Source organism: Chrysemys picta, chromosome 16, assembly GCF_011386835.1.
Source record: "Chrysemys picta bellii isolate R12L10 chromosome 16, ASM1138683v2, whole genome shotgun sequence".
Taxonomy (NCBI): domain Eukaryota; kingdom Metazoa; phylum Chordata; order Testudines; family Emydidae; genus Chrysemys; species Chrysemys picta.
This window is the reverse complement of record NC_088806.1, coordinates 30,308,447-30,332,384: the sequence shown is the minus strand read 5'-3', so window position 1 is coordinate 30,332,384 and position 23,938 is coordinate 30,308,447. Positions and strand designations below refer to the sequence as shown.

Genomic DNA, 23,938 nt, shown 5'->3' with positions numbered 1-23,938 from the left:
TAAAGGTTTGTGAGGAGAGATTGCAAAGATTAGGACTCTTTTTGCGGGCGAGGAGCGTTAGAGGGCACATGATTGAACTAGCCAGACTTTCAAAGGGCTGAACAAGAAGCTATCAGTCCTTTCTGCATACCCTGTCTTGCAGCTGGGGATCAAGGGGGGAACTCAGTGAATTTAAAAAGCTGTCCATTTAGAGCCAATGACCGGAAATACTTCTTTGCACAGCATGAGGTCACCCTTTCGCTGCAGTATTTGCACAGGGCCCCAAAATGTGCTTCACCCAGCAAATAAAAAGGCACCACACTGTCCTTGCAGTGAGTGAGACTAACAGACACCAGGATAACGAAGGGCAAAGGGCACAGTAATAAGATCACATGGTTACTCAGGTTTGGTAGATGCACATCTTGATGTTTGTCAGTTTCTGCATTTACCGCTAGAAGCGCCCCGGTGAGAAGGACCGTAGCAGGGGAAAATGAAGCTGGATCCATAAGAACTTTTTCAGCAACGCAGGAATAAGAGCAAACTAACGGGATGCGGCAGGGTGTAGAGCATCACCACCTTTCGGGGCCAGGAAGGGACTCCTGCCCACAAGATGCAGCATTGCACAGCATGCTTGGTGCATTATAGGATCTTTTGCCTTCTTTTGCCTGGCCACACGTGGAGGCAGGATGTTGGGCTGCATGGAGTGATGCTCTGCTCTGAGGTGGCAAAGCTTCCATTCCTGTTTGCATAAGGGGGCTGCTGTGCCTGCCTGTATCTCTCTCTACTGCAGCTAGGCAGCCTCCTGTCTGCTCCATTTTTCTGCTCCATTCTTCCTGGTACAAATCATCTGCTCAGATAACAGCCGACATGTTTATCCCAGGGGATACGACTCTGAATATTAGGATGTCAAAACCAGACGCATTTGCAATACGTTACTGTCAAATGGGAAATAAAAGGGGAGTTTCCGTTATTTAATTTGGCACCAGTGCACGAGAGTCTGGGCAGGGGAAAGGGAGCCTCTGCTATCTCCTCCCCAGATGGTGGTGGGAACTGGCGCTTAATAATGACGTAACCAAGCTAAGCTGAGCTGGGGGGACTTCCTTACCTCTCACACTGGAGCATGTTATCAGCCATTCTCTTGGCACAAGGGGCAGGGAGATCATTTTAATTAGTCCCTTTAATTCAGCGGCACATGCCATATGAGTAGTAAGCAGGCACCTCCTGTGCTGTGAATGGGCTGAGGACGTATGACAGGTGGACACTTACTGTGATTACTGGAGAGTACCAGGCACACACAGTGGGTGGGGGTGTCCTGTGCCCCTGGGCATGCCAAGCATGGTCAGTGGAGTTACCCCCTTGGACACGTTCTCCTGTAGGTCCCAGCAATCTCACGGAAGGCGCTTGCTCCGTCAGGGCTGCTGCACGAAATTAAACACATATCCTGATGCAATATGTGGGACTTTGCTGAGCTCCTCATACCCCACAGCTGCACCCAGGAGTTTGTGTAGCACATTCCCAGAGCAGCACCCGGTAGCAGCCTCCTCTCCTTGAAGTGCGGTGAGTTGGGGTTTCCAATCCAGTTCTTAGAGGATAGGGATCCATGTAACCCTGAAACCCCCAAGTGTCCCCACACCCACAACTGATGCTAATTGGCACCACTTACTAACGCGCTCAGTGGAGATGGTGAGCTATATCTGTGCCTGGATAGATCCCAGGCTGTCAGTCCAGCACAATTCACACGGGTGTCAGAAAGGGGCACATGTCTCTGAGGCTGCCCACTACGTGGGAGATGCAGGGAGTTTCACAGGGTCCTTTGTACCAAAGTTACAAATCCAGGCACTTCCTCTTTCTTGCTAAAACTTTTGCTTTAAAATCAGCAGCCTCATCTGTGGGCTGGTTGCACCGGAGCACAGTGCAGCTCGTTCGTGCATGCCCAGGAAAATGTGTACTTAATTAAAAAAAATAAAAATAAAGGCTTTTTGAAGACAAACATCCCAGCTCCTTAGGGGAGGCCCTGAGTTTGCAGAATACCAATTACAAATATAAAAGTGCTTCCAAATATCTACAAAGCAAAGTTCTGAGACTGGAGAAGCAGGAGGTGACTTGGGGGGTAGAAGGGGGGAAACAGCACTTTGTCCTTTGGCAGTAACGTGTTGCAGGGAGGCACACAGTAGTGGTGGTGACTGTGTGTGAGGGGGGACCAGCACCTTTTTCATGCAGTGATTTTGAAGGTGGAAGTGAAAAGCTGCCTCGCCCATCTGAGCTTCATTTCCTACAGGAGCTGCAAATTATGCCCACAGCACCAGTGATGTTGCAAATAAGCAGCAGGAGTCCGAGTTGATTTAGTGTTGATATTCTTATCGCATTCTTAGGCCTGGCTCCACGGTGAGGAATGGCCGACGCGGAATGCTCATAATTTCTTTAAGTGAGAAATACTTCCCAAGTTAACTAGAAGGGAGCGTATGCATGTCTGTATGCATTTCTTTTTCTGATGTGCGGTGCATTTTGCCTTAATTCCCCAGCGATCTCCCCTTGGCAGTCCTCTCCCATCCCCAAAGGGAATGTGCGAAACCACGGTGTGTGTGAAATTCACAGGCCAGTCCTTCTTTGCACAAGAATATTTAGTTTGCCTTTGTAATGAGTCCACAAGGCTGCGGTTATCTCTTGTGCTAATCCGGTGATAAACGGCACTGATGCTGCTGTGATTCTTTTGTAGCCAGGGATGAGGCTGGATTTTACTGTACATGGTGTGCGCACATCTTTAATCCACTGCCCCACCACAAGCCTGCCACTGGCTAGTACATTGCTCTGCTAGGTTCTGTATGAAGTAGACGGTCTGGCCACACCAATTCCCAGCCCTCTTTTTTTGTTAAACTTCCTATATAGAACGGATTTAATGGAGCATTCTTTCCCCTCTGGAGAAGCCAATAGGACATTTTTCATATGTTTAAAATAGAACAGAACAAACTAAAATTCTCTATTAAGTTCTATAGGCTTTTAAAGTTACTTCCTATTGAATAACCCTTCTGACTTACTTATTACGGTCTACTGGACATGTCCGGATCTTCTCTCCGTTGTGCTGATCCAGGTGGTTTTGCAACAGGGGACTGCCAGGACTCCTGGGTTCCATTTTTGGCTCCATGGCTGACTTGCTGTGTGACCTCGGACAAATAATTTCCCATCCCGATGCTATGCCTCAGTTTCTGCATGAGGGTAACAATCGTGGCCTGCACATAAGGCAGGTGGCTTAGCTAACACTTGAAAACACTTTGAGATCCCTGTAGCAAAGGTGCAGCAGAAGGGCGAGGGAATGTTCCCTCTCTCCTAGGGCTGCATCATTAACCCCAGGGTGCAGTTTTCCACAGAGGGCTTTGAGGTGACGACCCAAGGAAACCATGTGTTTGATGTTTTGGGTACAGCAGTGCTAGCCATGCTCGGATAAGCAGGTGTCAAAAGGGATGGTGTCCTTTGCAATTGTGGTGTTTGAGTTTACAGACAAAAATCAAGCCAGCAGCTCGGCTGGAGTTATTGACTAAAAGGACTGCTTTCTCTCTGTAGCAACCCTGGGTGCTGGTGTGTTACGCGATGGGCCACTTTCTTGGTGATTTCATTTCCACGTGGTATTGCCGAAGTGATATCTGCATTTGGCCTCTTTCCCTGATTTGGGACAGTAGTTAAGCACATACTTCACTTTAACTTGCATGGCAGTAGGACTTAGGCATGTGCTTAGATGCTTCCCTGAATCAGAGTCCAGATGTAGACATTCTACTTTGAGGAAGTTTTGGCGACATCTGGAAGCTGCTTTATTTGTAGAGGTAGGCAGGAGTTATCTGAGAGATTACCTTTCACTGTATTTGTTTGCTCAGCACTTGTTCAGGCACCAGTTCCCAGGGTAAAGATGCCGTAGGGGTAACATTGACCACTGGTTTCATGGCAGTACTTGAAGTCATGCCCTGCTAAGAGATCTCCTATGGGATGATGGAGAGGCTGGGAGGCACTAGCTAGCCTCCACAGTGGAGCTAATATGTTGGACAGCATTTCTGCTCATGTGGCATGATCGCATGCACTATTGAGCCTGGCACCATGTGCTGGGTTCAGGGGAACTCCAGCCCGTGAACAACTAACTTATAAGTAAGCTTACAATTTTTGTGTTAATGGTAATAAGAATGGCCACACTGGGTCAGACCAAAGGTCCATCTAGCCCAGTATCCTGTTTTCTGACAGTGGCCAATGCCAGGTGCCCCAGAGGGAATGAATAGAATAGAGCAATTATTGAGTGATCCCATGTCCTACACTTCTGGCAGTTAGAGGCTTAGGAGACCCAGAGCATGGGGTTGCATCCTTGGTCACCTTGGCTAATAGCCAAGTTCACAGAGGATCAGTCCATCAATATCTAACTCTTTTTTTAACCCAGTTATGATTGTCTGACATCCTGCACAATACAGGACAGAGATAATGCCAGCCTGCCTCTTCATGCCAGCCTGCATACACGTAGCATCTCTCACTTCCCAGGGCAATGCTCCCGTTGGACGAGGTACCATCAGAAAGTAACAAGTGGTTACATATACACCTATAAGGGTTCAGTGAGAAAGAGCTATTCCTCTGCATCTACACCCATTTGGCAAGAGGGTTAAATCTAGATTGTAATGTACAAAAGACAGAAAGGAATTGGGACAGAACAATATGTCACAGGATAGAAGTCTCCTGCTGCTACCCAAATGGCAAGGGGCTTGGCCAACAAGTCAGTGAGGTTAATCCTTTGACGTGTTCTGTTCCATTGACCATGATTTGTTAATTTCCATAGCTCTTGCCCGAGGAGGGAGAGTGGAGTAAGACAAATGGTAGGAAACAGAGATGAAGAAATTCTGTCTTACTAGTTCATCTTCTCCATCCCCATAGGCCCAGCACAGTATTATTGCCTAGAACAGGGGTCGGCAACCTGCGGCACGCAAGCTGATTTTTAGTGGCACTCTGCTGCCAGCTGAGGTCCCGGCTGCTGGCCCCACTCAGCCCGCTGCCGGTCTGGATGGACAGAACCCTGGGCTGGCAGCGGGCTGAGTGGGGCTGGCAGCTGGGACCCCGCCTGGCAGGGGCCGGTGGACGGAACCCCAGACCGGCAGTGGGCTGAGCGTCTCAGCCCGCTGCCGGTCTGGGGTTCCGTCCACCGGCCCCTGCCAGCTGTGGTCCCAGCCACCAGACCCACTCAGCCTGTTGCCAGTCTGGGGTTCCGTCTGCCGGCCCCTGCCAGCCGGGGTCCTGGCTGCTGGCCCCGCTCAGCCTGTTGCCGGTCTGGGGTTCTGTCTTCTGGCCCCTGCCAGCCGGGGTCCCAGCCGCCGGCCCCACTCAGCCCGCTGCCAGTCTGGGGTTCCGTCTGCGGGCCCCTGTAAATGTAAAATATATTACTGGCACGGGAAACCTTAAATTAATGAAGACTTGGCACACTGCTTCTCAAAGGTTGCCGACCCCTGGCCTAGAATCTATTCTCTTGGGCTCTGTCAAGTCTGGTTTTAAATTACAGTAGCGATGGGACCTCTACTCCTAAATTGAGACACAATTCCAATGGCTAATACAGCTTCCATCCAGTTCTTTGTTAAATTACACACACTGACAGCTAATCATAACTACATCTAGCTGAATTTTTTTAACGGAAAATTGGGTTTTTGACTAAATGAACATTTTGGGGGGGAAGTATCTGCTTTCTTCAAATATTTTACATTTTTCACTGGAAACCTGAAAATTAAAAATATTTTGGTTGTCAACCGTTTTTTTCTGTAATGGAAACTTGAAACCATCCACTGAAAATTTAGACCTCCCCCCCAATAAAGAGGGTTTTTTTGCCTTCTGCGCCTGTGCCCACCACTTATTTTCTGACTGGCTCTATTTATGACCTGACAGATCACTCTCAGAAATGAGTGCTTTCCCCTCCTTAGTGCTAACACCCTTCAAACACGTGTAGGGATTGTTACCAATACTATCCCATGAACACATAGACCTGAGAGTTATCACTGGATCCACCGTCTCGTGGGGACCAGAGCGAGTAGGGTGATGGAATTCCCTAGACTGGACACTGTTTGAACAGGAGAGGGTTAGTTCAGATCTATCAGCAGTGTAGGTATTTTGACCCCTGGCCTTGCCTTCACCTCACATTCTTCCTTACGAAGAAGAGGCTGGTAGAGTAGGTGGCAAACCCATCATTTCTGTTTCAGGATGACCTTCCAAAGATGACCTAGGTCTGATGGGGGGAGCTGGCACTGGGGGAGGTAGTGTCAATCCTGCTTAGGCCCGAGCAGGGTGAGTGACAGAGTGCCAATGGCAGAAACCAGTCCCTTCGTGCTGGCGTGGAGATATTGCATTAGGTAATAGTTTTCGACACGTTTCATTGAAATATAACAAAATATTTGCATTGGGTTATGAGATAAATGGGAGCTGACTGGAGGCAGCGCTCATTTGGAAATGTGATATGAAAATTCATTTAAAATGAAAGAATGTGGAAGCTTACGTTTATGGTAATGGATTGATTGCAGATAGTATCTAATAACTCCCAACAAATCTGTTTCAATCATAATATCCTTTCTCCTGCTTGGCTGCTGACGTGCGTGTGCACACGCATGGGTGTTACCGGCTTCCCTTCTGCGTCGGATTAGAATTCAGTAATTGTTAATACATTGGCATTACGTTTGAAATCAACAAAGGCCTTAATGTATAGGAGCCAAATAAATAACTTGTGATTTGACTGGACTCGATCAGGGACAGAGGGAATTAGCGGAGGGAAAGTGATCTGTACCGGGGAAAGGTCTTGCCCACCACGGTTGCAGGTCTGCTACATTAGCCATAGCATTTGAGATAGGTGATGGTGTAATAGAAAGAGAACACCAGGATTCCCCCGTCCTGGGTATCTGTGTGGATTTCACTTTGCTGTTAGATATCGAACAGCCTCCTGCTGTATAACGTTAGCAACGCGCTGATGTTGAACTCTGCCTGTGTGTGCTCAAAACATCTCCCAGCTGTGCCTGAAACTTGGCATATGCTTGTCAGACCTCAGTGATCCTGACCAGTGCTTCAGTTTGAGATGGGAGCATAGGATCAGATCAGCAGTCCATCCAACCCCGTGTCCTGTCTCCCACAGTGGCCTGCACTGGCTGCTTCAGAAGCAGCAGCAGCAAGAAATCCTACAAAAGGCACGTATAAGATCTCCACAGGGAAAGTTTCTTCCTAATCTCCATTAGTCAGAGGTTGGCTAGTGCTAGATAGGGCCTGATTCAAACCCTACTGAAATCAATGGGAGTCTTTCTATTGGCATCAATGCGCTTTGGAACAGGCCCATAAATGAGGTTAGGTCTCGGCTCTAATAATCAAAGAGACAGGATGAAGGAGTGAAAAAGGAGGCTGTGTTGCTCTGGGATAAATGCCTGGGTTTAATTTTCATCTCCTGATGCTAAAGCAGATTGAAAGAAAGCAATAGAAAAACTGCCAGTGAGAGGTGGGGAAATTTAATAATGTCATAGTAATATCAGTAATGAGTGGCTGTGCCTGTGCTAATTAGTTTGGAGCTCTCTCTCCAACAGCCGTGTGTGTGTAGCTCTAATAAGCTAGCTCGTGAATTCAGCAGCAGTGTGAGGGCTCTCAGGTGAGAGCGAGAGCCTATGTCCACCTGAGGAGAGTTCTCTTCGTTAACGACAGATGGCCACTCTAAGAGCTGGAGGGATAATTATGCCAACCAAGCGCTTGGGAACATGGGCTGTCATAAAATGTGTCTGTGAGGTTTCCAAAGCGGTGTGAAATCCATTCACACCACCACTGAAAACAAAAGTGGATACACTCCAGCTTCAGAAACCTACTAGGCCCTCAAAGCAAACTCCTTCATGTAGCTTGGGGAGTCCAGATTTTTGTTACAGAACCACCTCTGAGGTGGGGGAATAAACTCCTCACTAGAGAAGAGTCTTGCTCCTGGGCACGGGCCATCTTTCCCCTAAACAGGGACGTCCAGGGACTCGGAAGTGTGCTCAGCACCTATAGACCGGCTAGTAAAACTCAGATTGTGCCTGAGACTATAAAAAGGAATAGCAAAGATGCTACAGAGCTTAGATACTATGAGCTAAGGGCAATTCCCTGGTAATCAAAATGAATGTGTAATTATTGCCCTCTAGTTACAGAACGTTTACCTCGTAAGTCCTTTGTAGCTATTGTATTACTTAACAGGATCTGCATAGGAGGACTAAGAGCTTTGGACTTGGGCTGTGTTTAGAAAAGTGCTCAGACACCATGGTGAGGGGCAACTTCATAAAAACAAAAAAACTGGGTGGGCCCCAGCTTTCGGGTGGGCGGGCAATGAAGGGGCAGGCAGGAGGGATCCGGTGCCTTGGGGAGGGGGACAGGAGGGATGGGGGCCCACTCCCCCCACTTCCCCTTACTACTCAGCAGGTGCCCAAAGATGAGGATACCCAGGGCACACAGGCTTCGGAGTGCGCCCCTGGGGGGAGGCGGGCCACACCTGGGCTTGAGCTCCACCCGACCCCGGCTCAGTGTCCATCTGCCAGGCTGGGTCCCCCTCCTGCCGGCGCTGTGTGCTGCTACCCCAGTCTCTGGCCCCAGCACTAGCCCTGCCCAGACCCGCCCCCACGAGGCACCCCCCTTGCGGGGCTAGCGCTGGGGCCGGAGACAGGGGCAGCAATGCGTGGCATGACTCGGAGCCAAGGTCGGGAGTCCCAGCTTGTGGAGTCGGGGGGCTCCAGCCCTGATTTGGGTGGGCCTGGATGCTAAGTGGGTGGGCCGCAGTCCACCCAGGCCCACCCGTGACTACGCCCCTAGTTTGTACTTTTCTGAAGAGGAAGGTTGTACCATCTCTCTCCCAGGGATGGGTCGCCCCAACGGGGGCTGGCTGCTTGATGGGGAAATCTTAAAACGGGCTTCACAGTCTGAGCCGCAGCTTCCAAGTGCAGTCTACGTAGCTATTTTTAGTGTGGCGGCGTGAGCCCCACGAACCTGAGTCTGTCGACCTGGGCTCAGATATTCCCTGCCGCAGGCTGCCACTGGCTGTGCAGACACGCCACAAATCTCTAACTGCAGGAGGAGGGCAGGAAGTGAGCACATGCTTCTGTGTCAGTGTATTATTGTGTATTTTGCAGTAAGTTACTCTTCTTTTTTTTATGGGTTAGAAATAAAGATGCATACCTTTGATTAGATCACTTGGAGTGGCAAAAACCAGCCCTGAAATAAAACTCTTTTTCAGTAACTAACTACTCATGGACTCTTGTTGACAGTCAGTGATGTAATCTTGATCCCTCACGAACAAAAATATCATCTTGAGATCTAAAAAAAGGAAATCACTACTTGCAATACAAAAAAAGTAGAGATTTTGTGAAGAAAATTATGGGCCAAAATAGCGAAATGAAAACTTTCCAGCCTGCAATTTAACATTGGGCTTCCTCTCACGAATGTCAGTGGCGCTGCCATTAGTATTCGGAGCCAGCACAGGAGCCTCTTAGGCCTAAAGACAGCTTCGCTGACACCCAATTGAAATATTTGTATAAATGACCAGTGGAGTTTGAGTGACATGCCCTTCTTAAGCAAAATACAATGAAAGATAAGCCTTCTAAAAAATACATGAGCTAAACAGCCTTTCTACATTTCATTATGTAAATGCAGCTGTCCATTGCTGCACAAATTAGCTCTCTTTAGAAGTTTGTTTGGTTGTTTCTCTGGGAACAGCGTTGTGTTTTTAGCTAGACAGCTGGAAACAGTGGAGGAGGGTGGGGGACAAGGGGGAACCCAATCCACAAACAATTCCCCAACTCTCTCTCTCTTTCTGGGCGGGAAAAAGGGAAACAAAACAAAGAAAAAAGTCAAAATCAGGCTCCAACGTTCCTTCCAGGCTGCTGAAGGAAGCTGTTGATGTCAGGGGAGATTAGCTAACAAAAGCAGTGTAGCTGTGTGTCTCAAGGTGACATGCTATGGTCCAGGTAGTGTGAGTTTGATAGAGAAGGAGGGTGATCCAGTGGTTAGGATGCCAACGTGGAACTTGGGAGACCTCTATTCAAGTCTCCACTCTGCTACAGATTTTCCATGTGACCTTGGGCCTCTCCGTTCCTCAGTTTCTCATCTGTAAAATGGGGGTTGCTACCTAGTACTTACGTTAGGTGTAGTATACACCTATACACCACATTAATAAGTGTTATGTGCATGGTATTAATATATTATATGCATAGGTGCTGGGAAGTTATGTTAACTGGAAGTATTATGTTCTTCCTACAATTCTGTTCACTCATGTCAAGCATCTCTCAACACTTTGCAAAGCTGAAGTCAGCTTTGACATTAGAAAATAGGAAACTTGTCAAAGCAAAGATGCCTGAATGTGACCGAGTACTTTCTCGGCTTGGAATGTAGTTTTCAAAACAAGATATGGGGACGTAAGGGGAGGGACCAAGGATAAAGCTGGCACAAACTAGTGGGCTAAATGTAAACGTAAGTGACATATTAAGAGTTATGCCACTTGTAAATTGTATTATAAATACTACTAGCTGAAATGCGTATCTTTGAAGTACACGTTCTGTGTACGGAGAGCACTCTGTGAGAGTTTGCTTTCCAGAAGGAGGGTATGTGTGTTTCCTTCTGATACTGTACTGCTCTGTCTTTTAGACAATACATTTGGCTAAGACTGGTTATTTGGCCTCTTGAACGTTTTAAAGAACGAACCGTGAGTTTACTCACACAGTTGGCCACACCTTTTAGTCAATAGGATAGTAGTACTGCTCTGCTGCAGGGAGTGTGGTGAGGAGAAATACATTGCAGACTGTGAGGTGCTCAGATACTTCATGTTTAACTTTAAGCATACAAATAATCGCACTGAACTCAATGGGAGAGTGTAACCCAGGGGTCGGCAACCTTTCAGAAGTGCTGTACCGAGTCTTCATTTATTCACTCTGATTTAAGGTTTCGCGTGCCAGCAATACATTTTTAACGTTTTTAGAAGGTCTCTTTCTATAACTCTATAATATATAACTAAACTATTGTTGTATGTAAAGTAAATAAGGTTTTAAAAATGTTTAATAAGCTTCATTTAAAATTAAATTAAAATGCAGAGCCCCCCAGACCGGTGGCCAGGACCCGGGCAGTCTGAGTGCCACTGAAAATCAGCTCGTGTGCCGCCTTCGGCACGCCTGCCATAGGTTGTCTACCCCTGGGGTAACCGCTTCTACTCAGTCTTTTTGTCCAGCGTTGGCTTTGCATTGACCTGCACCTCTAGCACTGCCTTTGGCTGCTTCTGCCGTGTTATACTGGCTTATCCTGTGATCATGACTTGTTCACATTTATAATGTGCACACAGAGAAAAATGCAACCCAGACATATCTACTTAGTGCTTTAAAAAGGCCAGTTTCACAAAGCAGAAACCAACTGAGCCAAATCTGCTGGGAAGAAGAACATAATCAGAAAAATGTGAATGGTGATTGGGAATTATTTAATAACACATTACTAGATATCCCAAAAGCCACAATCAAAGAAGGTTGTGTTGATTAAAAAACCAACCTGAGAAGTTAAACCTAGGACTTAACAAATGTGGAAGGTCTTGGATATGGTGCCGAGCTCCATAGATAAACTGATGATGTGCATGGGCTGAGTGGTCAGTGCCGTCACCGCTGGGGGTCTAGTCCTTCACAAAAGCTTGGGACTAGTGCTGGAGATGCGTCTCAGCGGGAACACTGGGTTGGACCTCTGGCCACACAGAAGATTGGGGGAGTCCAAATCTGGATACAGATGCAGGTTTGGACATCGTTGAGCTTCTTTTCATAATGCAGACTGGAGCCCTAAATTCAAGCAACTGCAAACTCCGGGGAAGTCTGTAAGCAAACCCAAGCTTAGCAGCATGGCCCCATCTCTCCGGATCCCCAGCGCTGTCATGGCAGGGGAGCGGCAGGGAGGGTGCCGCACAGTTAGAAGAGCTGTGCTTCCAGTGTAAGGTTAAACTCTAGGATCCGAGAGGCTTTGGGGCTGGGCAGACGTCCATTCTGGGAAGAGGCAGTGTCCCCTCTCCCACGCCTTTGCACAAGGCCCGCGGAAGTCAGTGGTAAAAGTTCTATAGTTTTAGATGGCAGATGTGTCAGGGCCCCAGTCCCAGTGAGCTGCCAACTGATTGCTTTGCCAGGTTCTCTCAGATGCCTAGAGTAGGAAAGGTGCAAATGAAAAACAAAATTCTAGGTCACACATTAGTGCCGTTGTTTAACACAACTGGATTGCTGGGCGACGTATTGTAACATCACGTGAGTACGATATCACCAGGGACCCTGGAAGGAAGCAATTTGCCATCCACTGAACCTCAACATTTTTCTGAGTTTAAAAACAGATTCGGATTAACTGTTTCGAAAGCAATAGGCCACGATACATTTCTGTGCCACCCCTGCACTGCCTCGGCCTGGCGGGGACTGGAGGAGGAAGTGGCTGAAATGCTGGGTGAGACGCTGTTCAAAGCAGCAAGGATGGGGACTCTCTGTTCTTGGCCGTTTCCCAACAGAATTTTGCAGTCAAGGATGCTTCTCCTTTGGGCAGGTCAGTCCATAAATATCCTCAGTAGGGTTTGATGCTTCTTCCTCTGAAGCATCTGTTGCAGACCACTGTCAGACACTAGAAGTAACGTGGCCAAGTGGACAGGGCACCGGTGTGGGGCTAAGGACGCATGAATTTTATTCCTGAGTCTGCCTGTGAGCTGTTGTGTGAACTCAGGCAAGTCTCTTTGCCTCTGGTTCCCCTCCCTTCCTTTATCTGTCTGTTCTGCTTGGATTGTAAGCTCTTCAGGAGAGGACTGTCTCTTACTGTGTGTTTGTACTGTGTCTAGCATGGTGGGACTCTGATACACCAGTGGAAGCCTTTGGTTGCTACTGTACAGAGAGGCATCTGGTCTAGCTCAGAATGCCAGCTCCCACCCAGAATATAGATACTTTTCCTCCTGGAGGATTTTGAGGTTCTTTGGTCACTGGCGATGGCCAACAGCTACACAAGGAATAGCCGGGTGGGCTCATGATCATGGCCCTGAAATCATGCTCAGGTTCAAGAATAAATGGGCTGTGAGCATTTCTGCTGTGATTTGCTGCCTAATTGCCGCTGTCCTTGTTAACATGTTCTCCCCTTCTTTGCACTCCCCCTAATGAGCGACTCCTACTTGATGTACAAGATGTAAGTATACAAGTTATTAATCTTGCACTAAAGCAATTACATCAGCACAAAATTCCTCACTGACGGTGCGCTTGTTCTCCTCTGGCCCCTTATCAGGTTAGCAATTTCAGATCTACATTAAGTGTTCAGAAATCAATTTTCAGCTTATTTTGTGCTGCAAAATTTGCCATGCCTGAATCTGTGATACTAATTGAACAAGAGCAATTGATGTTTTAGCAGTAATTAAAGATGGTAATTATTACCAAATCTCCCCCTGGCCCCATGTGTTTGCTTTGGACCTGTCAAAACTACACGCAGGCGGAATCAATCTTAATAAAGTTGGTACTTCAAAGCTTCTTCCCAGTAATGGTTTCCCACAAGGTCAGGGATGGAGCGATAGGGAAGGAAGAGGAGAAATTACGAAACCTTGTAGAGTGAAGGGTCACTAATGGATGTTTCCTCATTTTTTTTTTAAAAAGTATTTATCCAAAATGAAAACTTCTCATTGCTTTTTAATCTGAGACTCCTACAGGGCAACATTGAAAATGACAGGGACAAATATCCTGTGAGCTCTGTTTACTTACGTAGGAGCCACAGCGGTTTTTTGTAAATAGAAGGTAACTACACAGTAATTAAACATCCCTACAGATTACTTGTTAATTACACTAGAGGTCTGAACCTTTGTTCCCAATAAGGACATATCTGCACTGGGTATGGGAGGATTTTTTTTCCTGCACCAGGCTGTTGGTATTTGCTTTGTAAAATGTATTTGGGATAAGAGACCAGAAATATCTGAATCCCAGGCCATCAAACATTGCTCCAGGTATGAATTAAGCGCTGCCATCCCTGTATATTCTGGGCTACTCTTTGCATAACCTCTGTTGTTAAGTCCCATGGTTTCCCTTGCTAAGTGCGGGTCTATGGTGTGGTTCTGTTGGTCAGCCCCTTTTGCGCATTCATCCACCTGCCCTATGGCCTGCCTGCCATGCAGATGCTCTGGCTTCATTCTGCACACACGTCCCAGATATTTCCGTCTTATTTTCCGTAGAATGGTAAGGGGCACTTGAACTCTCTGACGAGTCTCAGCACAGGTTATAAATCCATTCCATTTAACACCTGATATTTCCCCAGGGTATTTGCTTTCAGAAGCATTCAGATGTCTGTCTGTATCTTTCGTTGATTTCCAACTCTCACATGTTTAATCTATCGTTACTTGGTCAGCATTTACCATACAATTACCCCACTACAGCAAGATGGCTACCGGTGTCATTAAATAGTCACCAGCAGTGTCCTTAACAAGGGGCCAAATCGTGTGGTCCTTAACTGAGCAAAAGTCCCTTTGAAGTCGAGTTACCAGCAATCCCTTACGATGCGATGCTCCTGTGTCATCATCAGTCTTGCTGTGCTGTATGGATTATCACCAAGAGCATGCTAGTCAGTCTCCTGGGCTCTGAGGAAAGAGGGAGAGTTGCTTTAGTAACACTTGATATGGAGTAATGGGGTGAAATTGAGCAAAGGAACATTTAGGCTGAATATGATCAGAGAAAAAAAGTCCTTGATGGTGAGATCTATCATGCCAAGCAATCACCTCCCAAGGGAAGTGAAGGGAGCCCAATCACTTGAGACGTTTAAAACTAAGCTGGGTAAAGCACACAATAATGTACCACTGGGAGCAATCCTGCTCTGGCAGGGAGATGGACTGGATCGTTTAATAGGCCTTTTCCATCTCAGAGTGCTATGATATACTGAAGGGAAAGTGGCTATTGTTATTTTTATTTATGTTACAATAGTGCCTAGAGATCCCAGATGCAATCAGGGCCCCATTGTTGTGCCAGGCACTGTCAGAGACAGTCCATACCCTAAAGAGCTTACAAACTAAATAGGGCAAGACAGACAACATGTGTTTCCTCTCCAGCCCTTTGTCTGTCTTGTCTGTTCAGATGACGGGGTCTTTGGGGTAGAGGTTGTCTCTCACTCTGTGAATATGCAGCACAGGGGAGTCCCGGTCTCAGTTAGGACCCAGGGCACTTCTGTAATATAAATAATGACAGTGAAAAGGGTTTGCATGAGCCTGTTGTGTATGGAGACCACCGAGACTGGCATTGAATTTACCAACTAACCCTCCTGAAGCATGTTATTGCTTGTGTTAAATGCTGCCGTATTGTCTTTCAGCAAAAGCTGGCTAAGGAGTTTTCTCCTGGCCTGTGTGCATTTATCAGTTTCCCACAGCGTCCCATCCTCCATCAAAAAGCCAGGTGCCTCCTTTCCTAACGGCTATTCCATAACTCTGTCTGGATCCACGCTCCTGAATCTCCTCTCTCGTTGTTGTGTTCACCACTGGAATACCCAAGTGCCATACGCTGGCAGAAACCAAGCTAACAAAGTCTTCACAGGCTTCTCAAAAGTTGTATTAGGAAGATGCCTTTTTATAGTGAAGTTTAATAAAATTAGTACTTTGAATTTTCCCCCATCCTTACCGTGAAGGGGTCATCCTGGGGCAGGGTGCATGGCCAGAGCTGGATTGCCTCTGTTGTTTGAGGGCTGTTTCGGGATCAGAGCCACCATCTCTCTCTCTCCAAGGTACTTATCTGGCCCTCATTCTCACTTTATCTGAGCACCTCACAATCTCTGATGTGCTTATCCGTGTGAGGGAGGGCAGTGCTGTTACCTGCATTCTGCAGGTGGGGAACTGAGACACTGACTTGGCTGAGGTCACACAGCAGGGCCAGGGAGCAGCAGGGGATTAAACCTGGGTCTCCAAGTCCAAGGCTAATGCCCTACCCACCGGACTCTCTTTCCTGTCCACTCCGGGGATCTCATGCAGAGTGCAGCACAGCCTGGATGGACCAGAGGATCTGGCCCTCTACTTCCATCTACCATGTGATTTATAGCGCTGCTTGACTATGTTCCGGAACCTCCGCATCCTGTGCTGATTGATGAATTGCTGACATATAAATTAAAACATATTTTACTGGCATTTGTGCCCTTTCATGCCAAATCTCATTCCCCATTGTAGTTGCAGTGACAGCCTGAGTTGCTAATGGGAAGACAGTTTACAAAAGCATTTAAATAGCACTTGCCATTAGCTTGAAGAATGAGCAAAACAGACTTAAAATGCCAATGAGGAAAGGGGCAGCTTTGGGATGCGAGAGAGGCTAGCTGGCTGATGGATGGGTTGGAAGAGCAGCAGAGGCCATTAGCCACTCCCCTCTTGCGATCTGGCTTCTTGTGGATTAGGTCACAAGTGAAATGAGTTTTATGGTCTCAGTTTACTCCATAGTGTGTTTCCCTTTTGTGCTGAAGACCATTTAAATGCAGCCTGGTTAGTCACCTCTTGTCAGAATGGAATACAACTCTTTCTGCCTCCGTCCTTTAGAAGCTGGACCCACATTTACCTGTGGCCAGTGCCAACCTGCTGTTTGTCTCTCTGTTTATTAGTGTGAAATCCTGGGCCCAGAAAGGAGAGAGTACAAAACTTGTATTTAAGGTGGAGTAGCCAAGGTCAGGCGCACGACAGATTTGCGGGAGTGGTTTGGCTGGAAATTAGCAGAGCTGTCTGGAACCCTCCACTGTGAGGACAGAGGGCGCAGCAAGTCAGGCGAGAGGTGCAAGGATTGGGCTGTGTTGGTGGGACTCGCACCCGAGCTCCAAGCGTGGGCATATTCTGTGGTATATTGTGGTAACGAGCTCTAAGACTCCGGCACAAAGCTGGCTTGCGAGAGAGAAGCAGACGTGATCTGGCTCTGGGGACTGGTACACTTGACTGAGGACCCTACTCGGGGCCCCTGGATATTTCTGGCATCTCGTCCCTCTTTGATGTCACTGACTCAGGCAGTCTCTGTGGCATTGCCAGGGGAACTGAGCATGCAGCAGTGCACTTTGCCCACTGGTGGAAGATGGCAGAGGTCCTACGTACCCCGTGGGCCTGCTGTGTTTGCATGGAAAAGTAACCAGACCCCTCTGAGCCCAGCGAGAAGGCAAGCTGCAGAGACGCCCCTGCCGCTAGCATGAGCGGGCTGCGTGGGGACTTTCGAGTGTTTGTGAGTCAAACCCAATGAGCTGTAAAAAGTTACGTCTGCAAAGTCTTACAGCAGCTGCAGCAGAACCTCCGCAGGCTGCAGGGTGGGGCGAGTGACACATGGACCTTGCTACAGGACATGGCTTCGTTCTGCTCTCAGTTTCACCTGTTCGTCCCGCCCCACATGTAATGCCTCTGCCTCCATACAGTGTCTCCTGAGGCCTGCTGACTCTCTGTCCTGGTCCCCGTGGAAACAGATGATGGGATGCCATAGAATAGAACAACTTGTAGCTTTAACCTGTGAGTGAGAGACTCCTGATCCCTGGTACCCCTATAGAAGAGCTATTAAGAGAGGAAAGGGGGGGGGGGAAGAACCAAAACAAAAAACCCAACTGAAATCCATCTTCCCTGAGAGAGAAGAGCGCGACCATTTCTTCAGGGAAAAATGGAAATGTAATCAGATCAGTTTGTATAGTGCCAATAGAAAATCAGTTTTAATAAAGCCAAAAGGAAATGCAAAGCAGCCTCTTGAGATGGAAATTGTGTTAAATAGACACCTCTTTAGGAACAGGCAGATCCAGGGATGTTTTTAAGGGAGGCATAGAGCAGCGGGTTTTTCTTTTCTTGGGCAATAATTCAAACAGCAATGTGATCAGCTTTTGGTGATGGGGCTAGCGTAGTGGTCAGTGTCAGAGCAGCTTCATCTCTCTGTAGAGAGGCATGATAACTGCACTGTAGGCCTGCCTTTCCAGGGGTGAATCAATGGCTTTAGAGTAACCCCTTCTCTGAAATGCACCCCCTTCCCAGAGTGCCCCGAGCAGCTCTACGCTAACCGCCTGTCTCGCTTGGAAATAGCTCTCTCTCCAGCCTCCCTCACTTTCAGCCTGTGTGAGTCTTAATTATAGTTCTGGGCAGGCACTTTGGCTTTATTGCTTTCATTTATTATAAAAAGACCAGTGTCTGTTTTGTGAAATCGCTATCTGCTCAAATCATGGTTTATAAGCAATACTGGTCTGTCTTCCTAAGACAGCCAGAATTTATCTTTTTTTTTGTTTGTTTCTTTGCAAGGCTTTGCTGGTGTGTGTGTGTGTGTGTGTGTGTGTGTGTATTTTCAGAAGTGACATTTTGCAAAAGGCTTTATTTTTCCTTTCAGCCTTAAAAAAATTGTTGCCTTTTAAAAAAACCAAACCGAACAAACAAACAAAAATCCCCAAAGGCAACTCAATAATAAAATCTATCATGAGGGGAAAGGTGATAACTTTGTATTTGTTCTAACGGTGCATTTACTGCTGAACTCCTCAAGTGGTAGACACAGTGCAGCGTTTGTTAGCTGCTTTTTTTTTTTGCAATTAGCTGTTATAGTTGCATCGTGCCTTTTTGAAATGCAGCTATTGTAAATTATAGCACAGAGACTTGGGCTGGATAAATTCGGAGCGTTATGCACAGGCAATGCAACATGGGGATTTGGTTGTGTGGGGTGGGGAGGCTGTTAATGCATTAATCTTTCATCTTTGGATAACTGAGCTCATATCTTTGACTATTGTATGGAGTGAGTTTGTCTGGCTCACTCTGCTACCTAGTGGATGCCTGTCCATACTGCAAAGCGATGCACAATAAAGCATGACTGGCAATCTCTGCTCGCAAGAGAATGAGGGCTGGAACACAAAGGATGCTGCGGAGCAAGACTGAGTCATGTACAATAATTGGAAGAACTGCTTAGATGGCTCAGGACCGGAACAGTGGTGCATCGGCAGAGTTCTGTGGAGGCGGCCAGCGGGTGCTGTGGGTCAGAGATGAAGGGCATTGGCAAAGCAGCTGGAGCTGGAAGCAGGTCTGGAATAGGGATTCAGTATGTCAAGATGAAGGTGCATTGACTGAGTGGTGTGAGAGAGGCTTTCAAGTCCTGTGCATAGCACTGGGACCTCTCTCAATCTCTCACTGTCCTGAGTGGCAAAGTTCCCCACATTTACCTCAAAATCTTCATGGCAAATGAAGTGAAAAGAGGGGGAATTCAGTCCATGAAACTGTCCTCAGAACTCAGGAGCAGCATAATCCCTTCAATGAGTGAGATCATAGGGCTGACATACTTGCCCCAGCTACTGTAACGTGGCACAAGATTTTCTATGCCACTCGGAGTCAACGGGTTTTATATGCCATGCACAAAGGGGCAGGAACTCAGGGTAGCTCAGGGTAGACCTTTGGAGCTAAATGCATGGGTCTCTACTGCATGAGCTAAAAGCCACGTGGCTCTTCGCTAAGGCTGTAGCAGACTCATTAATCTCTCAGTAGTCTTGGTGCCACTAGAAGGTGACGGAGCACCACACCCAGGAGGTGTGGGTTACAAATGCACAGATTAACTATCCACCCAACACTGGTTTCCATTCTCTGTGGGAGATGCTGTCATCTAGATGCCCCCTTTGGGGGAGGTTTAATCTGGGGTTGCTCTTCAACCGTGAACCTCTGTTGGTTGAATTAGGTAGCAAATTAGGTAGCAAACCGTGACTTTGTCCTTAAAATCATCTTTCGTCCCCCTCCTCAAGAAAAAAAAATTCAAATCCAAAATCATTAACCCTAGAATCATCTTGAAAAGAAACCAAAAGACAAGAGGAGCAGGGGCTTTGAACTCTGAAACTCACAGCTCCACCTGGCTTTGTGCTGCTTTTAAACAGAAAAAGATGTCATGAATATTATAAAAAGCAGACAATATTTTCAGGCTTTTTGCAACACAACACAACCCAGCCCAACCCAAAGGAAGGAGTCAGAGATATTTAGAGAAAAGACAGGGCTTGAAAGACCTTTGAGGCAAAGGCATGACTTATAATTGGGCAAGTGTAATTTCATAATTCATCTCCCTGAACCACAATGAAATTGAAAGAGTTTAGATTCCAAAGCGTAATGATCATCACTTACATTCTGCCGGGTCTGAGCTCTCTTCTCATTTGAATTTAATTTAATTTTATTATTATTATTTTTTCTGTGATTGCAGCAGGCGCGAAAACAAATGCTATTGTCTGATGTGGCTGTGGCGGGAGCGAGGGGTGGGGGGGGGGAGAGAAGGACAAGAATTAGAGACAGCAATTACTATCCAGTGACAGGGAAGACTGAGGGAAAGCAGGTTTTTCCTCTCCTTAGCACAAGTGCCAGGCAGGGAAATCCATCATTCTGAGTCTAATCAGTTAATGCTGATAAACTGCCAGCAATAACTGACAATTGAACTGGGGTTTTCAGGCTCTGAGTTCATTCATTTTGGAAGTGCCATAACTAACCTATTTAAAAAAAAGGCCCAGCCTTGGTCCCCTAATGAAAACTGCTGTTTATTCTTTAAGTGGGGGTGATGATGTGTTTAGCAGCTGTTGATGCCAGAGGTTTGGCCTTGGCTGGAAAAGCCGCTTGTTGCTTGGTGTGTATCCTCCTGGAGTTTGCGTCTTTGGTGTCTCTCTGCATGCCCCCTCTCACCAGACTGTGGACTGTCTCAGCAGAAAGGGCCAAGAGGGGACGGGCCACGGAGACTGAACACTCCTCTCGCCTTGTTTCCTCCAGGACGGGGCTGCAGCACATGGCTGGGGCAGGGTGGAGGTAGCTTACATCAAATCCGGGTGACCCTTTTTGGAGGATTAACAGGGGACTTGTGCCCCCAGGGCTGCCAGGGCCACCTTTCAACAGTGTCAAATTCACACACAAGTCAAAGCAACTGGAAAGGCAGAAGAGCATAGGAGCAAGGCGCATGTGCACGATGTATCCTCAACGCTGTGCTCCTGATCAGCACAGGGAGAGAAGAGGGGCCTGCCGTGCCCCTGCTGAGCGCTTGTCTCAAGTTCTCACCCATTGGGGATCAGCAGAGAAACCTACCTGGCATTGGGAGTTCAGGAATCCCAGCCCACTTTGTCCATGAACGCAAACTGCATTCAAGGGGTACGTTTGGCATCGCAGTGCTGAGCGTGGGAAGAATATGTCCAAGCTGCTTCAGCATGATTAGTCATGCTAAAGACAGCTTTGGGAGCATGAGAGGGGGGGTAGGAGCCAGGGGTCAGTGCGGCTGGGGCTCGGGCTGGAATCTGTGACTTGCTGGGTCACCACTGAAGTTAACGGGAATTGAAGATACTCAGCGTGAGGCACTCAACCCTTGTAAGACTGGGTCCTTGCAGAGTTGTGTCCCGATGATAAGTAACACTGTGGTGTCATGGTCTGCAACAAGACCTGTGCAAAGAATTTGGGGTTCAGTGGCAGTTCCGAAAAACCTAAACAATATTTCATTTGGGGCCTAATTGAATATGACATTTTTGGTGAATTGAAAAGTAGAAAAAACCATTTCAGTTCAAATGAATTTGAGCATTTAAAAATGTTTTTAAAATAAAATGAAACAAAAAGAGGTTTGGAAATGAAAAGTCATTTCGAATAGAAAAATTGAAATGTTTGGTTTAGAAAATGTCAAAACAAAATATTTTGTTTTTTCTTAATTTTTTTTCAACTGAAACAATTTGCCGAGATTAACCCATATTCACAAAGTATTTCAATCAAACCTGAATCTGTATTTTTTGCTGCAAAATGTTTAGAACATAAGGAAGCCGGGTCAGACCAATGGTTCATCTAGCCCAGTATCCTGTTTTCTGAAAGTCGCCAGTGCTAGATGCTTCAGAGGGAGGGAAAAGAACAGGGTAATTATTGAGTGATCCATCCCCTATGATACTGTCCCATGTTCTGGCAGTCAGAGGTTTAGGGACACTCAGAACAGCGGTTGCATCGCTGACCATCTTGGCTAGTAGCCATTGATGGACCTGTCCTCCATGAACTTACCTAGTTCTTTTTTGAATGCAGTTATAATTTAGGTCTTCACAACATCCCCTGGCAATGAGTTCCACAGGTTTACTGTGCATTGTGTGAAGAAGTACTTCCTTTTGCTTCTTTTAAACCTGCTGCCTTTTAATTGAGTTTGGTGACCCCTGGTTCTTGGGTTATGTGAAGGGGAAACTAACACTTTCCCTATTCACTTTCTCCATAACCTTTCGTGATTTTATAGACCTCCATCATATCCCCCCTTAGTTGTCTCTTTTCCAAGCTGAAAAATCCCAGCTCTACATGTAACACCTTGTTACTACGATAGATGCATTTTCTGCATCCCCAGAATGATTAAGACAATTATTGGTTTTCTGTGAATTCCTAATACAAGTATAGTCAGACCAGAATATACTGGCTAAGCCTGCAAACTGCCTTGGACTTTCAGATGGTGACACTTCACTCCAGAAGGCAGATGTACTTTGTATGTATTCATTTACTTACAGGTGGTTAATTGCGCAGTGGTCTGGATACATACAGGCTCCTGGCGAAGACTTAGTAAAGCAAGACAACATAATGCAACTTTATGTAGCTTCTTTCACAAAGTCTGTATCTCCCCAGAGCACTCAAAGAAGGCCATGAGCTGCTAAAGGAGACGAGAGGCAGCCATTACACCATGGTGCAGCTGTTAACCTCAGGATTCCCATCATGCCAAGGAGAATTGGGTCATTTCAGTTGCACATTGCGTACAGATATTGGAATGTAACAGCCAATCCATTGCTAGAAGCAGATTGGTCTGATAGCTAGAGCAGGGCCTGGGACTCCTGACTTGACTATTAATTTGCTTTTTTGGCTTTAGCCAAGTCAGTCAGGCCCATGTTTTCAAAAGTAACCTCTAGTTTTAGGTGTTGCAAGTTTTCAGTGTCCAAATTGAGGCAGCAAGGATTGGGAGTTTCAGATTTGCCTATGAGATTTAGATAGACAGCTAAGGTTAATCTCAACTGTTTTTTCCCCCCACCATAGGGTCACAGATATTCAAGCTGTAAGAGACCACGGGGATCGGCCACAGAACTTCCCAGAATGACTTCCTGTTTGAACAAGACCAGATATTTTAGAAAAACATCCAATCTTATTTGCCAATGACAGAGAATCCACCACATCCCTTGGTAAGTTGTTTCAATGGTTAATTACCCTGACTGTTAAAAATGTGCATCTTATTTCTAGTCTGGATTTGTCAATTTGCTGCCACTGCATCTTGCTCTATCTTTTTCTGCTAGATTGAAGAGCTGTCTATTACCTTTCTGTTCCCCATGCATGTAGTTATAGACTGAACAAATCACTCCTTAGTTAATCTAAACGGATTGAGCTACTTGTGTCTTTCCCTATAAAGCATGAATTGTGTATCTAAATCTCTTAGATTACCCTGAAAATTTGAGCCGAGCTGTCTGAAGTTAGGTACCTAAAAACTACAGAATGCTTTGAAAATTCGATCCTTTATGTCTTTGTGTCTCAGTTTCCTAAAATGTATCTTTGCAGCAGGCTTTGGGCACTACAGCCAGCCTCTGCTCTAGAGCTGGTTGGAGACTTTCTGTTGATTTTTTGTGGGCGCATAGGATAGAAAATGGCTATTTTCATTGAAATGTCAAGTTTTCATTGAAAAGCCTGAAAACCAAATGAATTTTCAATTGCTAAAAAAACAAAACCAAGCCCCCAAAACAACTAACCAACCCAAACCCAGAGGAATTTAAAAGAAAATATTGCCCCGCCCCAAAATTCTTGCAATTTATCATCGGGGGAAAAAATCACGACCAATACAAAGTATCTGCCTATCTATCGATCTGCACCAGGGTCTCTTACAAATCAGAACAAGATCACAAATATAGCACATATTGCAAACCACCTGCCTGCTGTGGGAAACGAGGGACAAACACACAGGGACTTAGCATGTGGTCAGCACATCCCACGTTTTGGGTGCTACTAGAATAAAAATAATGGAGAAATAATCCCAATAGTGACCACTGCGGG

General features: G+C 46.6%; 1 long non-coding RNA gene across 2 annotated transcripts in view; it reads left to right on the top strand.

The window, feature by feature from the left end:
* Window positions 1–23,938, top strand: part of LOC103305908 (uncharacterized) — a 335,760-nt gene that overhangs the window by 135,663 nt on the left and 176,159 nt on the right. For both annotated transcript variants that reach the window (XR_010592996.1, XR_010592995.1), the window contains one exon: window positions 22,937–23,079. This is a non-coding gene — a long non-coding RNA (uncharacterized LOC103305908). The remainder of the gene's footprint in view (window positions 1–22,936; window positions 23,080–23,938) is intronic.